This window comes from Terrapene carolina, unplaced genomic scaffold (genome assembly GCF_002925995.2).
Source record: "Terrapene carolina triunguis isolate 2854851 unplaced genomic scaffold, T_m_triunguis-2.0 Scaffold66, whole genome shotgun sequence".
NCBI classification, from domain to species: Eukaryota; Metazoa; Chordata; order Testudines; family Emydidae; genus Terrapene; species Terrapene triunguis.
In genome coordinates, this window is record NW_020664417.1 from 39,823,487 (window position 1) to 39,841,592 (window position 18,106).

Below are 18,106 nucleotides of genomic sequence, written 5' to 3' on the forward strand. Positions count from 1 at the left end.
ATGGTCTAGACAGTATTTGGTCCTGCCATGCGGGCAGGGGACTGGACTCGATGACCTCTCGAGGTCCCTTCCAGTCCTTGAATCTATGAATCTATGAATTCTTTGAGCTCAGCTCAGAGTATTTTAAAGAGTCCAGATCATTTCTCTACCCCTTCTCTTCTGCCACATGGCTTCTCCTCCAGAACAAATAATTTCTCACTCCTGCAGCCAGTTTTCTGCTTCTGGTCTCTCTCTAGGTCTAGTGAGAGGTCCTTTCTTTTATAACCTCGAGTCCTTTTTTCATGTGACCCCCTGATCAACCTTGTTAGGTGATCAAAATCTCCCACCAGGTAACATGCCTTTTCTTAGTTCAGACTTGAAAAACTGGTTTGCCCTGGTTAATAAACAACTCTTTGCCCAAGGGGGATTCAATTTCAATAGAGGACCAACAAAGTTTAATGACCCCCCACACACACACACACACCATCGTTAGCTTTGCATCACAATCAATTCTAATTTCAGTCCAACATGAAATTAAAAGGACAGAGAAGACAGTCAAGCCCCACTTTCAAAATGAAGTTTGCAGTGTGACACAGATACATATAAATGGTGCCCAATATGAAACAGAATTCAGAAGTTGTAAATAAACAAATTACCCAAAACATCACACCTGGTTACAATATTCACCTGTTATGAGGATTATTATGCCAAGGACAAGGCATTCATTTTTTATCAACCCAGCCCCTCTGTCTACTTGTTGTAGGACCATTATGCATAGTGTCTCTCTTTTTTAATTTTTTTACTGAGTTTGGGTGCTTGAAGGTCAGTTAATACAATGGGTTCCTCTTCCTCCCTTGAGAACAAATACTCCCTTTTCAAGATTGTGCAAACAGCAGCTGTACACCCTAAATCAACAGTCTAAAGCCAAAGCAAAGCTGCATTTAGTTCTGGTTCTCTGCTGCCTTATACCTTCTGCAGTTATTTACATCTGTGTAAATAATCAGATATTCAAGTTCATTTGAGAACAGAATTTGAGCCAGAGAGAGGAGAAAAAAGATAAAAATTAGTTATTCATTTGTTTCTCTATGTAGACACCAAACTACAGAAAGACAGAATTCTGAAAGCGTCAGTTACAGAGGTCAAAGACTGGTAATTATATTCTACATCTTGGCACCCCTGATTCATTTGCTACACAATATCCAAACACTACAGTGAATGAGGCAGCACCCCTTTGGACCCTAGCCTCATTGACTATACAATACAGTCTCTTTCACTGCTCAGGAAGAGTCCTGGGAAAAAGTAGTATCTGGTTATGGAATTAAAGAGAGTAGTGTAATCCAGAGTTAAATTTGCACAGGCAACCAAAGCTTTAGCGATTTCAGATCTTTGAGAATTTTACTTTGCAATCTTACATTCTTCTAATATAGAGTTTGTATAGAATCTTCTTGGTTTCATAAAAGAATAATGACATAATGAAGAAACCTTAGTGCAACAGTTACTAGACAGCATTCAAACACATATACACCCACAACGAGACAAGTCCTACAGTGTAATGAGCCAGGGCTATGTCAGAGTCATGTCTTGTTTCCTGTGCACCTGCAGACATCAAATATAAGCCCTGCTTCCCTAGACATGCATTCTCGCAGACCCTGTTCCATGAGAGTTTACCTATTAAAATTGAAATTTCACTTATTTTTTATGCACATGTGCCAAACCCATTGGAACAATGAGATATCGAAATTTCCACTGTATAGAGTATATGCATGCATATTTGGGACCAATGGCACATTAGCAGTCAGTTAGTTTTATTGTATAGCAAAATCCAATGTGAATGCACAACCTAAAGTATTTAAAGGTGACCTGCAAATGAGGTTTAGAAAAATAGTGTTGATGTTGTTGTTTTTATTTTGTTTGGCCTCTTTGATATATAAAGAAGGCCTGAAAGATTTATTTTGGGGGAAAGGCATTTTACTGGTTATTTTTACCTTAGAAATATCAGGAATGTAAAATCTATTTTTTTTGTTTCTGGTTTCATTGAAGAGCAAGTAGGACGTATGAGGGCTATTTGTTGTGAATTCTTAATACTTTCATTGAAGGGTCATAGTCATTGAGTTTAAGTTAAGAAAGGACCACTGGATCTTTAAGTCTCCTGTATATCACAGGCCAACAAGACCACCCAGCACCCTCACACTAAACCCAACAACTGAAATGAGACCAAAGTATTACAACCCACAGGAAACTAAGCTTAATGTGCCACAGGCAGATAATAGAAGGAACTGAGGTGCACAAGTGCTTGGGGCCCCCACAATAGCAGGGAAATGATCACATGAGATATATCCAGATACTTCCTGACCCCACGTTTAGTATTCAGGGTAAGGAAGTAAAGCCTTTAACAAAGTCTCCCTTCAACCAAAATTTTAATTAAGAATTGAAGTTCAGTAGGTCTGAAAAACAAAAATCCAGGTTTAAACAGTCTGACCAAAAAAAAAAGCCTTTCTTAAGGGCTCACTTACTATACTCTTGTCATTGTGATGTCACCAGTTCACTAGTTCTCCAGCCATCTGAGTCTTCCAGCACACAGATTATGTGAATTTGCGATACAAAAAAACAGTAAAAAGAAACATATATTCAGGGCTTTCTTCAGCATCACAAAAAAGCAACAACAAAAAAGGCAACAGCAGCAGTTTCTTTTCTTTTGAAAGTCACCTTTTAGCCTTTATAACTTGGCTAACTCTCCGCCAGTTTTCACTGGTCCACCAAAAGGCAGTTCTATGCCCCTATCAAATTTTATTTTTTTCAACCCCTTATTCTGAAGCATTTTTATATAGCAGCTAAATTTCTTATTTCTCATAAACAACAGAACTGTTGCTGCTCAAAACTTCCTCATAACAATCATTTTTTGACTGAAAAAAGTTCCAAATTTTCATTGCAAAAGTAAGAATTTGTCAAAGTTTTAAAATTTCTGACAATTACCATTTTGAGTGAAAATGTTTGGGCAATTTAATATAGGCATTACTACATGCTTCACATAACATGCTGCAAATTATAGGCATGGTTTTGTCCATGAAGGAGACTATGAAAAGCTTCAACTATGAATTTCTTGGCTTTTGTGAATTTACACTACGTCCTTAATTCCCCCTTTTTTTTTTTACAATTTACAAATCAGTGTGTTGTAATGAAACACACTCCTAAAATAACCTCTTGAATATTAAGCTAATACCATAAAAATTGAAATTACTCTAGAAAATTAAGAATTGTGCATTAAAATGACTTTTTCTAGTTTATTAAAAAATAAATAAAATTTATCCTATGCACTGAATTAACAAGGTCTGATTTGGATTAGAAAAATTACCAGTATTATTCAAAAATATTTATAACAACAGGTTATAGTGTGGCTTGGTAAATTTTTTTCTCCTGTTTTGTTGTTTGTTCAAAGAATGAGAGGCCAAGGCCATGTAGTCTCATGGGACATAATTAGCAAATAGAAATCAATATCCTCCTGGCATGCACTTTCATAAAGAACTCCATTTAATCAAATTTTCTTTTAAAAATTATTAAGTAATATCAAGACCCAGTTGATTCAATCTCTAAAGTCAGTTTAACAAAACAGTATAATTTTGAAAGAAAGGAGAACCTTCTATGGTGAAATGAGTATTAAAAGCAGCATATATTCCCTGATATGAATTCTCTGGGAAAATGTCATACAATATATTTTCTTTGAGAATGAAGAAGGTAAAAATTATAATTTAGATATCAAAGGAGATTTGAATATATTCAGGATTAAGAATACTAGTAAATGAGAGATGATGAAAAATCTATCCTGGGCCTGAACACTGAAGATTTTTTATTATGAAAGGAGCCTGAGAATTCTTTATGTGCAGATGAAATGTGTCCTCCAGTCCACTCCTCACCAATAGGGTTATTCCTTTCCTCAGACAAACCCTGAGAATTCATCAGCCTGGTTTCTCAGTGATCCACATGTGACACTGCGATCCATCGACTGCACTACCAGTTTAGTTTTGACACATTTCAAGGTCTTGATATTTTATTCAACAAAGTCCTATATAGTTTGGATCTTGGCAGTGTTAGAGCCCATGCATTAGTTCAGATTAGCTGGGAAACTCTAGCTCATGTTTCAACTTTGGTTCTAGAATTCACATCTCTTCTAGGTCTAATGAAGCCTGAATTTGTATGCTTATCATTAAATTGAAGTCACTGGGAGACTTAAGCAGGTGTCTACAGTTTTTTTTTTTTTTAATATTGGGAATAAGACCAGAGAATATCAGCGGGCATATGTTTTATAGAGCAATAAACACTACAAAATTAATGTAATTAATAATACCTCAAATTAAGAGACTTTTTGCCAAACAGCAACAGTGTTACAAGTGCATATATCCAGTCAGAAGATTAATACAGCAAAATCCAGAATGCTTTTTTTTTATTTACTGATCAGTAAGATAACCAAAAAGACATGTTGCACTTTATTGGGTTGTAGAGAACTCACATTTCTAACTTTGGGCTAGATTGTTCCCTTGGTTTATGCAGCTGCAAAAGGAAAGAAGGGGGAGGAATGCCCCTCCTCTTCATCCTCCCCCTGCACAATTGTTTAGGAGTTGGATTTTAGCATTGGATCAGGTACAAAACATAACCCCTTTGTTCCATAAACTCCTCCCACAAGTAATCATGTAGGTAGGGGGTTGGAAGTCACAAGAGCCATGGCTTCAACATCCTTCTAATACACCTACTAGCAGAGCTGAACTGGTATATGTGGGGGATGTAAACTGACCCCTTTAAAGCAAAGCAGTAATGTACTTAAGATTGCTTTAAAACAAAGGTAGGTGGTCCGGGTATGGGGGTGGGAGGAAAGGAGAAAAATCTAAGCTCATTAGGCTTGTGTTTCAACTGTAAGAATGTTTAAATTCTATCAAAAGGCATAAACTTCAGTTGATCAATAGCATCAATAGTATTATAATTCCACTGTCATACTGATTTCCATTAAATGTTAAATATCTTATATTGCGCTCAATTTTAAAAGGATTTTGAATAGCCTTCATATTTTTTTTCTCGATTCCTTGAGTGACATTCCAGCTGTTCCTTTCATGCATTACTTTCTATTTTGGTTATTTCTATCATGTCTCTAAGTGCTCATATGTTTGCTTCATATATTCCTTGTTTTAATTTGGAAATGGAGATTGCTTTGGTTCTTTACTATGGCATATTCCTGAACATTGTAGATTTTGAATGTTTACGGTTCCTATCTTATGCCTTTTATTATTATTGGGATCACACAATTTGATGAGAGATAATCCAAATGCAAAACAAATCTAGTATACACAAAAACATACAGCTGTCAACACAAACACAGAACCTCAAAAGTTTCTAACATGGCTATGAACAGAGCCCTATCTATGCAAGAATTGTGACATTCCATTACCAGTTAAGGCATGTAAGTTCTAACGGGAATAGAGAAAACTGGATACCTTGAGAATGACATGTTAAGAAAATTGAGATTAATAAAATGAAATGGAGTATTTTAGAAAAAAACTTTGCAATATGAAAAAAATCTTATATCACTGCTGATCTCAGTATATATTCTGAAAACTGAGAACAGTTAAAGAACCTAAAACTTTGCTAGCAGTAAATAGATAAAAAGTATAAATATCAGTTGTTAACAAGGCTGAAAATATATGATTTTATAGTCCATGGAAATGAATTGCCACTATTTTATACATAGATCAAAAAAAGAAATGGTATAAAAGTATAAAACCATATCAATAGAAATGAGACTGTCTGAATTCATATGAAATATGTCCTGAACCACAATATAAAGAGGTCAACTGATGTTGCCACATTTTGAAGTCTTCCCAGAGATAACAGAAGCTTTTAGCTGATTCATTTGGATATAACTTTCTTGGAATTTTAGGATAAAAAGTAAATGTAGAAAAAATACTACAGATTCCATCTTAAACACATTATTTTATTTCTGCAACTGAATATTTTTATAATACTTCACAAATTAATAACAGATAAGACTTGCCTGTGTTCAAAGTAAACACAAGTCACACACACACAAAAAGATGTTCCGTCAGTTGTGAAAAATAATTCATTTTTCTACAAATGGTGTTAAATCAATTTTTAGCACCAAGATTCAGGGAGCTGCCAGTTGCCTTGAAGATTAAGAGCTTGAATCAATAGCATTACATGTTGTTTATTTCATTCTAAGGAACAGATTATAGGTCCTGGTCAGAGACTGACATTCATTTTTATATTTGTTCACTATAAAAACCATTTTAAGTAGGTAATAATTATTTTTAACAATTTAGTACAAGTGACTTTGTTTTATATCCGTTTTCATTAATCAATGAAAAACTGCAAAATTTGCCATTTCCATCATGATCAACCCATTAAATCTGTCATCCTTCCCCAGGATTTATATGGGAGCCTTCTTATTAATCATTTTTATTCAGTGACAAAAATAATTACATTCATGTTACAAATATTTTTCTTATTTTACATCTGTGTCTTAGGTTAGCTTTACCTAAAATAGCAGATGTTAACAGTGTTGTAAATTGGTGGAAAAAAGTAAAAATTATATGAACAGGAGAAAGCAAGGAGAATAATACCCTAAAGGCAGGGTTCTTACATGCCAAGTGCCCTTTCTCAGCTTCAGCAATTCATTCTGAAAATGGCCTATCAAAAAGGCTTAGAGGGATCAGTTTAATTACTGTTCCTCTGACATGTGTAATATATTTTCAGGAGCAGGCCCATACATTTATTTAAGGCCAAATGTTGTACAACAAAACTGTCCTCTGAGGTATTTCATTCTACCATCTATTTTTTCCACCTGGCCTATATGGCCATTTTTTTCAATATCTATGTCATTCTGGAGACATTTTAAAATGAGCCTTAAATTATATTCTTCTTTAATAGGACATAAGATACCTGGGGAGAGTGGGCGGAAAGGCAAGAAAAAAAAGTTTAAAAAATTAAAACACAATCTTAAATAAAATATTTCCTGTCTTCTAGTTGGTATATATAAATATCAGGGGGAGAATAGAACCTGCATCAGTATTTTCATCCTGTGCAACAGCTAATTCTTCTTGTGTCCTGAACTTAATCTGAAGCTAGAGCTGGTTGCTGGAAGATTTGCTATGCAGTGAATTAAAGGCACAATCCTCTGAGGTGCTGAGCTCACGCTGACTTCAATAATAGATCCCTATTACTGCAATTGTTGTACCCCATTGGCAAGATGATGAATAAATTGTTCTGCATTTTATTATGACTGCAAAAGATTCCATGTGCTGTTCGGAAAGGAAAAGGAGCATCTGATGTCTTAAACAAAATATGTTGTCCCTTGCAATGCCAGCTTAAAATGAGGTTGGGAGAGTTCATACAATGAGTCAGTGGGTGCCAAAAAAACTATAGAAAAAAATAAAAAATTAAATAGATATCTATTTTTCTTATCCCATGAACCTAGTAACTAATAATCTTAAATAAAACTAATATATTGCCCCCAGCTGACATGCGAATGCTCCTATGACCTAGTCCTCATAGCTATTTCTGCAGAATGAATTTTTTATACTAATAGACTCTTTTATCATATTGTATTACAAGCAAATTTGTTTTAACAGCCTCAGTCTGATGGTGGAATTTATCTCTGAATCTAGAAATTCATCAGTTTGAGTAACAGAGTGCTGTTTCACTTCTATATGTTAGAGTAATGCATATAAATAGCCTCTTGCCACTTTAACATATCTTGGGGAGCCAGAGAGTGATGCACAAAGTAATTAGAACCCTACTACTGAATCTTTAGGTCTCAATATTGATATACTGTAATTGTTTCTTTTTCATGCATTATACAATGTTGCAGCACTAGTCTGTCCTCTTATTTGCTAAAACTAGCGAAACCGATTTTTTTATGGCTAAAATGAACAGAACTTAATTATTTAATATAAGATTAAATTCCATACAGCCCCTCTTTTGTAATAAAAATAAACAAACTCTTCTTATGTCCAAACTTACGACATATGCTATGGTAATACTTAAAAAAAAATGAGAACACAGGGTAGTTGAATGACAGATTTTTAGTACCACATAAAAAAGGGACAGTTAATTTCTATTTCCCCTTTTTCTTCATCCATGGAGAGCATAATATGATTTTCTTTTTCTCTAGACTGTCCAACCCAAGAAGGAAAAACCTGTTTTGCTTTGTGCTTTTCTGTTCAGGATGTGTGTGATGATTAATCATTGTATGTGTCTAGACCCCTTGGTAATCTCTGTCCCTGTTTCTGTCTCTACATTCATCTTTGACATCATGTGTTTAGTTTTAATACAGTCCGATTGATTTGTTTGCAGCTACAATACTGTTCTCATTCTTTTTTCCCCCACTGAAACATCTTTATAGCACAAATACAAACTTGCCCACATTCTCAAGCTGTATCAAATTGATTTGAGAGACAGATTGCAAAACTTAAATGTATGGTAATGCAACAGCGGAAACCACAGTATCTGTATAAAAAGATAGAGGAATGAAGTTAAGAAAACTAATATTTATTAAGACTTTCCAAAATCTTGAGAGTCATATTCTTTCACCTTTATTCAGCTAGGAACCTAAATCCACAAGAATAAATGGGAACTACGGGGACCTAGTACTGCATGATTAAGGATGGTAGAATTGGGCCTGTAAATGCATTTAAAAAAAAAAGTCTGTTCCCTATAGGCAGCTAAGTGGGCTTAGAAATTCATAGCGTTAATCTCCTATCACTCACATTACTGTAAATCATGAGTAACTACACTGAAGTCAAAAGAGTTACACTAGATAAAACTGGTGTAAGTGAAAGGAGAATCATGCCCTCAGTTCTGCCCAGACAATCCCTAAGAGTCCAGACAATACTAAGACAATACTAATCAAAGCTCTTTGAGGATTTTTCTTTTTGCCATCTTTCTCTGTACTCCCACTCATCTCTTTCTAATCAAACCAAATTCTTCACCATATCTCACATTAACTGATCTCAAATTTGCTTCCCATTCTTCCCTCCTAATCTGCTTGATTTTCCACCTGCCTCCCCCGGTGACTCCTATTCTCCTTTCCCAATGTCTCTCTCTTTCCTGTGCATGATTGTTCTGTCCCTAAGAGGTTTTCCTTTCCTGATTTTCTGAAGATTATAATGTAGAGGCTTGTCAATCTCAAGGATATCAACCAGCAATATTGTGACATTTTGGGGATCACTCAGACCAGTAAGGGGTCCTGTCACCACCTGCTCTTTAACCATGGGTGCCTTTATGCTGTGCTGCTTTGGCTCAGGTCCCTAACACCAGGAGCCCGTCCAACCGTGAGACTCCCCCAGATTTGTAGTCCCTGATTTCTTAAGTATCAGACACTCGACCATTCCCTTCTGATTTGTCACCCCTGAAAGCATGAAACCAGCCTGCCAGTTATAAGTTTACTTTACCACCCAAACTTCACATAGTTTCCACAACAGAGACCTGCTTGGGATAAAAACAAACAGAAGGTTTATTTAACAGAAAAAACCCACAGATTCAAAGATGAAATAGTAAGGGAAAGCAAAAACATATAAGTTACACAGAAAATACACAAAAAAGTTACACAAGTAAAGACGAAACCTCAGGCTTTACACTTCTGTATTAGATACATTCTTTTTTCTAACACAAGTTACTATTGCCTTTCAACAGTTTTCCAGCATACCTCCTAGCCCTAGGGGGGGATTCAGCGTTCACAGACAGCCTCCCACCTTTGAGACTGTCCCTTAAGTCTTGGATGGATTTCACTTCAAACCCCTTACATTGCCAAATCCAAAAGTAAATCCTAGCCCTGAACTGGCCTCAAACTTTTGCTTGTAGTGAAAGTGGCTCCAAGTGACACCACATACAAAATCCATTTCTCTAATAATAACTGGGACTAGATGCAAGCAAGTTTGCTCAGAGTAAGAATGGAAAGCATGTGGGCATTAGGTGTGTTGTAATTAACCTGGGTAACAATCCCATTCTTCCTGCTTCAGTTTCTCATTACATTTAAGATAGCATTTTGGTGATACAATTTATTAGAATGCAAATAGTGCACAAAGGAAGCATGGTAAGTGGTTTGGCTGTTGTGCTACAGATATTAGAAATGCCTCACTTAATGAGAGGAAGGCTGCCAGCTTTCCTTAACTACAATATACAGAGGTCTGCCACCTAAAGAAACCACCTCCTTGTGCAGAAAGGCTGTACAGTTATCACCTAAACTTCAACCTGCTTCTTCTGAGCTAGGCTGATGGGTGTAGGCACCCAGATACCACCCACTGCTTAAGGACGCTAGCACCATGCCTTAAAGGCCCAACTGTCATTGTTTCCTCTTAACTATGCAAGTATTTCCATTGGCATCAAACTACTACTCAAGGGTTGAAAAGGCTGGGACTTTGGCCATTGACTTCAATAGATTTGGATTTCACCCTGCAGAAGAATATGGATAGCAGAATCTGGCCTTAAATCAATAAGTGATCATGCCTATCCTCTGGAAAGTTCCAGGGTGGAGAACTTGGGCTGTCTGAGGCTACATTTCAGCTCTCACAAATTTAAACAAATATTCTTAAAACTTTTCATTCCAAAACAGGTTTCTTTTTATGTTGACTACTATAATCTCTGAATTTATTTAGTTCCTTTCTTTGACCTTTTATTTGCATTCACTTGCCTGTTTTTCTTTAAACATGAAGAGGGTTTATCTAGTATTTTTAATTGTTTTGTTTTTACTTTGATTTACAATTGAAACATACTATTTTTTGCAGGGAATGGTTGCTTCATAATGAAAATGAAAAATTATTATAAATATAAATTGTGTGTAGTTATGCCATGGCAGAAGAGAAGGCTGCAATGGATATAGTTAAGCTTTGGTTTTGAAGGAGTATCTGATATGTTGCTTAAGAGAGCAATGTCTGGATTTCAAAGAACTTATAAGGAGAGGAAAGTTTGCAGGTTGAGTTGAAGTTTTGGAAAGTGGCTAATGGACAAGAAACAGGTAATAATAAATGGATTCTTTCTGAGCTTGAATGAGGTTACTAGTAAGTGTACAAGAATTTGTACTGGAACCCAATATTTTGTTTAATACTTCCTAACCGTTTCTGGATATTTTTCATTGATTATTTGGATGATACCTTATTGTGAAGAAGAGCAACTAATGAGGAACAATGAAATCTGATACAAGATTAAATCTTGACTCCTGGAGAACAAAAATAAAGTAAATACATGCTCAAGTGAAAAGTACTGTAGCAAGAAAGATTTATTTGTTACTGGTGTCAAGTTTTAAAGCCTTCGGCATTCAAAATAATGTACAGATAGAGGCAGAAAGCCAAAGTTCTGGTTGTATTCTATGGAAATATAAGTCAAGGTGATGGTTTTGTTAGAAAATGAAAGGTCTGGAGGAATAAGCAGAGAGTTCGGAGTGAGGAAATCCAGATTTGCAATCTAGGCTCATTGCTAATTTTTGATGTGATTTTTGGAGAACCCAGTGTAAATTGCTGTATCTCATTCATTCCACCATAATAATAATGGCCTTCCTCCTGGAGGAGTTATGAATGTGAGTGTGATTGAATGTCTGCAACTTACTTTGAACTACTACTACTACTACTAATACCTAGCTCTCATAGAGCACTTTTCATTAGTAAATTTCAAAGCACTTAAAATTGTGTGAATGGGGAAACTGAGGTACAGGGTGGTGACATGATTTCCCAAAGTCACCCAGCAGGCCAGTGAATAAAACCCAGCTCTTCCAGCTTTCACTCAAGCTCTCTGTCCACTAGGCAACACTGCCTCCTACTGCTAAGTATTATTTTCAGTGCCTAGATATATGTTCTATAAATGCCTAAAATACATAGTGATAGATTTCCTATAAAGGCACAGGAAAGATCTAGTATCTGGTACCAGTTATACTTTCAAAAAGAGGAGTTGTAATTGCTCTTTGGGGTTCAGAAGAGTGGAAGCACTAATCTCAGTGTTATAAATTCTGAACAAAAGGCTGATGAGGATGAGCTTATTCTCATAAGGAAAAAAAGGATATTTTGCAGTGAACTGGCTTTTATAAATTATGAAGGTTTTTGCTAAAACTGATTGATTAAATCTTTTCTAAGGGAAAATAACACAGAACAGGAAGTCATAATCTTCAACTCAGAAACTGAGGGGAGAAAGGCCTGAACTAGTTAAGGCAAACCTTTTTGACCTAGTAGAAATCATAACTACACAAGTTCATTTATCAGGCCATTGAAATTTCATGTAGATCAGTGCTGATGAGATGAGATTCTTACTTTCCAGGGACACTCTTCTTTATTCCTTAAGCAGGCAAAAACCCCTTTCACTCAAGTCAGAGTTTTGCCTGCATTAGGACTGATGGAGCAGGCCCCGGGAGAAAAAGAGATACAGGGAAAGCAAGAAATGGAATTAATCACAGCAAAAAGGGGCTGATATAATAGGCTTTCTTACATCTTAAATGCTCAGTGTATGAAGTTTTAATCAAAAGAGGTTTCATTATCATTTGTCATTGTTTCCTTTTGATGATGATGAAGATGATTACTGATATACCTCCTACCATTCGCAGAGCTCAAAGTGGTCTACAAACATTATAAACTGATTTATAAACTATGGACAAGATTGTGTCCATCCTTTCATTGGTGAACAGGAGGGAAAAGATGCTGCAAGGACTTAGCAAGGCAATCACTGTCAGGTACTACTTTAGCCTCTCCAAAAATAGTGGAGAGGGTCCAGAAGCCCTGTGTCCTTCACTGGCCTGTGGATCCGGCCCGGTCTTGGTGAGCATATGTTACTTTTTATTGAAAGGGTTTCCAAGTGGCTACTTTCCACTTAAATTCATAGGTAGCGTAGTGCTTGCCTGAAGTACAGTGCCTCTAGAATCTCCTGTTTGTGGAGGAAGGAGTGTGTGTGGTAACTCCACATCATCTCCTACTTCAGAGAATTCATTCCCTCACCACATAAACACACTCTTCACCCACCTTGAAATGTAATGACCTCTAGGAATGCGGCAACATAGCACAGTTCTATGATCTCATGACATAAGGTCCTATCCTGCTTCTACTGATGTCAGTGAGAGTTTGGATCCTTAGCTGACCCATGCTAACATATCACTATGTTTGCAGTTTCTTGTGAAACACAGCAAGCTTCTCTCATGTAAATGTTTTGTTCAATCACATCAGTATATGAAGACATTTTGAACGCTGTGCGTAATGGAGAACCAGAGGCATATTTATCATTTGAATTAATATCAGGCTTTGTTCTTTTGGGAATAATTATTAATAAGAATCCAGAGGCAAATTACAGAAAAAAAACTTGCTTTATTTACAGACCTTAGTTCAACTGCACCAACAGAAAAGCAGTAACATTGTGTGAGTTTCATTTGCTAGTTTTCACAGATATTCAATCTTCAAAGCTCCCCACAATACAAGTATTAAATTATCAGAATAAAGTATAATTGGCTAGCCAGTGATCATGAAGGCAGCCACTATTGTTTACCTACAGCCAATGAAAGTGGATTCACTCTGTGTGTGTTTATCACACACCCAGGCACCATAATCATTAATATATATGCAATGATACAACGCCAAGCAAAGAGACTTCAAATGTTATTCTCACAGAACACATATAGTATCTCCCCTCTTTCTTATTTATATTTCCTCACCCTACTAATGTTGGGTGTCCTTCTTCTATAGGGCAGTATATTAATGAACTCAACTCTGGCACTCTTGTGGTTGGGTGTCTCTGGATGTTCTTTGTTTCCTATCTTTTAACCAGCTTTTGATCCATGAGAGGACCTTCCCTCTTACCCCATGACTGTTAAGTTTTCTTAAGAGCCATTGGTATGGGAGCTTGTCAAAATCCAAGTACACTATATAAAACTGAATCACCCTTTTCCACATTCTGTTGACATCCTTGAAGAATTCTAATAGATTGGGTGATGCATAATTTCCCTTTGCAAATGCCATGTTGACTCTTGCCCAACATAAAGTGTTCATCAATGTGTCTGATAATTTTGTCCTTTACTATAGTTTCAAACTATTTGCCTGGTACTGAAGTTAGCCCTACTTGCCTATAATTGCCAGGATTGCCTTTGGGGTCTTTAGCCTCCAGTCATCTGGTATAGAGGCTGATGATAGAGATAGGTTTCATACCAGTTAATTCTTCAATTTCGTATTTCAGTTCCTTCAGAACTCTTGGGTGAACATCATCTGGTGCTGGTGACATTACTGTTTAATTTATCAATTTATTCCAAAACTTCCTCTATTGACACCTCAATCTGAGACTGATCCTCAGATTAGTCTTTAAAAAGAATGGCTCAGGTGTGGGAATCTCCCTCACATCCTCTGCAGTGAAGACAGATTAAAAGAATTCATTTAGCTTCTCTGCAACAACCTTGTCTTCTTTGGATGCTCTTTTAGAACGCTGATTTTCCCCTGGCCCCATTGATTGTTTAGCGAGTTTTCTGATTGTAATGTACTTAAAAAAAATTGCTGTCAGTTTTTGTATCTTTTATTAGTTGCACTTCAAATTCCTTTTTGGCTGACTAATTTTATATTTACATTTGACTTGCCCAAGTTTATTCTCCTAAGTAGAATTTCACTTCCAATTTTTAAAGGATGCCTTTTTCCTCGAGCCACCTCTTTTACTCTGTTGTTTACCCATGGTGGTATTTTTTGGGTCCTCCTAGTGTTTTATTAATTATTATTATTAGCGGTAGTAGTATTAAAGTATTTATTTGGGGTATACACTTAGTTTAAGTCTCTATTATGGTGCTTTTAGATAATTTCTATGCATCTTGAAGGCATTTCATTCTTGAGACTGTTCCTTTTAATTTTTGTTCAGCTAGCTTCCTCATTTTTCTGTAGTTCCTCTTTTCAAAGTTAAATGCTACTGTGGGGGGTTTCTTTGATATTATTCCCCAATACAGATGTTAATTTTAGCTATATTCTGTTTGCTATTGCCAAGCAGTTCAGATATATTAACCTCTTGGACCAGATTCTGTGCTCCACTTAGGATTAAATCAAGAATTGCCTCTCCCCTTGTGGATTTCAGGTCAAGCTGCTCCAAGAAGCAGTCATTAACGGTGTCTAGAAATTTCATCTCTGCATCCTGACCTGAGGTGGCACATACCCAGTCAACATGGGAATAGTTGAAATCTCCCATTATTATTGGGTTTTCTATTTTTGCAGACTCTCTAATCTCCCTGAGCATTGCACAATCAACATCACCATCCTGGTCAAGTGGTCAGTAGTATATTTCTACTGCTATACTCGTATTAGTCAAGCATGGACTTTTTATCCATAGAGATTCTATGGCACTATTTCATTCATTTAAGATTTTTACTATATTTGACTCTATGCTTTCTGTCACACATAGTGCCACTTCTCTTCCAGCGCAACCTACGCTGTCATTCCTATATATTTTGAACTCTGGTATTACTGTGTCTCATCGATTAGCATTGTTCCACCAAGTTTCTGTGGAGTCTATTATATAAATGCCCTCATTTAATATCACACACTCAAGTTCACCCATCTTAGTATTTAGAATTCTAGCATTTGAATACAAGCATTTGTGAAATTTGTCAATATTTAGTTGTTTGCCTTCATGTGATGTAATTGAATGGGACTCATTTTCATTTGACTGTTTTTCTTCAGTTCCTTTCTGTGTTTTATCAACTTCTATCCTCTTCCTTTTAGCATATCCCCTTTAATAAATCCTCTCCTAAGTGATGTCTCTGTCTGAACCATGTGCTTCTCCACACTTCTTGACTTTCTCCCAGCCCTTAATTTAAAAACTCCTCTATGACCTTTTTAATTTTACATGCCAGCAGATCATGTTTTAAAAGCATACATTTCTATTGTGTATAATTATTTGCATAATTGCTCAAAAAAGTATCAGGGGGTAGCCGTGTTAGTCTGAATCTGTAAAAAGCAACAGAGGGTCCTGTGGCACCTTTGAGACTAACAGAAGTAAGGAAGAAGTGAGGTTCTTACCCACGAAAGCTTATGCTCCCAATACTTCTGTTAGTCTCAAAGGTGCCACAGGACCCTCTGTTGCTTTTTTCAAAAAAGTATGTTTTATCTCATCAAATGCTTCTTAATGGCTATGAGTCATAGGTTGTAATGCACCAAATATGGGCCAACCCTTCAGAATGATCTGTCTATTTAAGAATGGAGGTATGAACTTGAACAGAACTATTTCAGTCAGTTTTTCTAAGCAATTTAAGGTAATATTAAAGATATCCATTCATTCAAGTGGATTACTTGACTTGCTATTAAGTATTTCTGTGGAAAAAAAGATACTACACTCTTTAACATTGCATAGCAAACTGAGCATAATTTTTATTCAATAGTGATGATTCTCAGATCAAATTTTGTCCACTGCCTTGTCTTCATTATATTCTGCCTTTATTGTATTCAGCAGTAATGCAAGAAACCTACAGGCCTGTATCATGTAGGGTGACCAGATGTCCCGATTTTATAGGGACAGTCCTGATTTTGGGGTCTTTTTCATATATAGGCTCCTATTACCCCCCACCCCTGTTCTGATTTTTCACACTTGCTGTCTAGTCACCCTAGATCATGTAAAACATTTGTTTAAGCAGTAGCATAAGGTTTGAGGCCTATGAACATGGGCACAGATAAACAGAGCAGCGGTCATCCCTAACTTTTGGGGAACTGAAAATAGAGTGCGAGGGGAAGTTTGTCCATAACCACACCAGCCAACCACAGAAATATCAGCTAACACCAGCTTTTGGAAACTTTTGGAAAGAACATCCAGAGACACCCAACCACAAGAGTACCAGAGTTGAGATCATTAATATACTAACCTATAGAAGAAGGACACCCCAACATTAGTAGTGTGAGGAAATATAAATAAGAAAGAGTGGAGAAACCCCTACTGAATATGTATTAGACGTGGTGGCATCAGCATAACATATTATAAAAGCTGTATCCTAGCCTGTGTGCAGTAGGGGAGAGAGAGATGTAGTCTTTAGGAAGTACCAGAATGATGGCCACTGATGATTATAAGGAAGGAGGTGGTGATGAGGAAGATAATGGCTAACATTTCAGATTGTTCTGCAAGGGATTGTGTGAATATGGATGTTCAGATGTACTTTCTGTATTATCTTTATCTACCTCTGTGACTTTGCTAAATGTATTAATAAATAATTGTAAATATAGAAGAGTTCCTATAGTTTGAGCAGTGCAACTGTGCACATAGGGGTTGCCAGCTATACAGTAATTTTACTAATAATGGGCCTGATTTTGGGACAAGAACCTGTCAACCCTCAAAGTAATAAATGGGAATTCTTAAGTAAGCAATATAATTAATAAATAATCTATAGATCAGGCTATGGAAGATAAATAGATATATATTTATCTTCTGTAGCCTGATCTATAGATTATTTATTAATATATCTGGGCAGTGAGTAAAATATATTTCCTTCTGCAGCAATTCAATTATACACTAGAGCTAGGCTTGCTTCCTCTCTGAGTTTTAGTAGTCAACAGGATTTGTAGTAACATCCTGTTTGGTGGGGAGAGGAAGTATCCTGTGAACACTAATTTCTTGAAGCTGCCTCTCGGAAGTAATACAAAAGTAATGATGAATTAACTAATTATGAGGTTTACTCACAGGATAAAGTCAAGTGTTGAACAATCACTAATTGTTTTTATCCAATCAAATCCTTTACAAACCTCCTCTGATTAAATGTTTGTTTATCCACAAGTAGGTCTCTTAGGAACAGTAGCTGAAAAGTTTATCAGCAAAATTGTTAGAAAGCATCAAACTTGTAAAACCCCTTTTAAGAGAACAAGCTAGGGATAATAATACAATAGCTTCTGTACACAATTAAAATGGTGTGTATTTGTGACCCAGTCACTTTCTGTCAGTGGATCCTTCTCTGTATAGTTGTTGCCAGAAAAACATTCAGTTTCCATGCAGTGTAATTTGAGAGACCACAGTATTTATTTTCCCGTAAATAAATTAGTTTGAGCCTTGACTGTACCTCCATATTGTTCAGTGGTGCTTAGCCTCTTTTGTACAGAACTTTGGATTTAAAATATCATGTCAGGGTGAAAAATCAATGTTAATCTGTTCATAT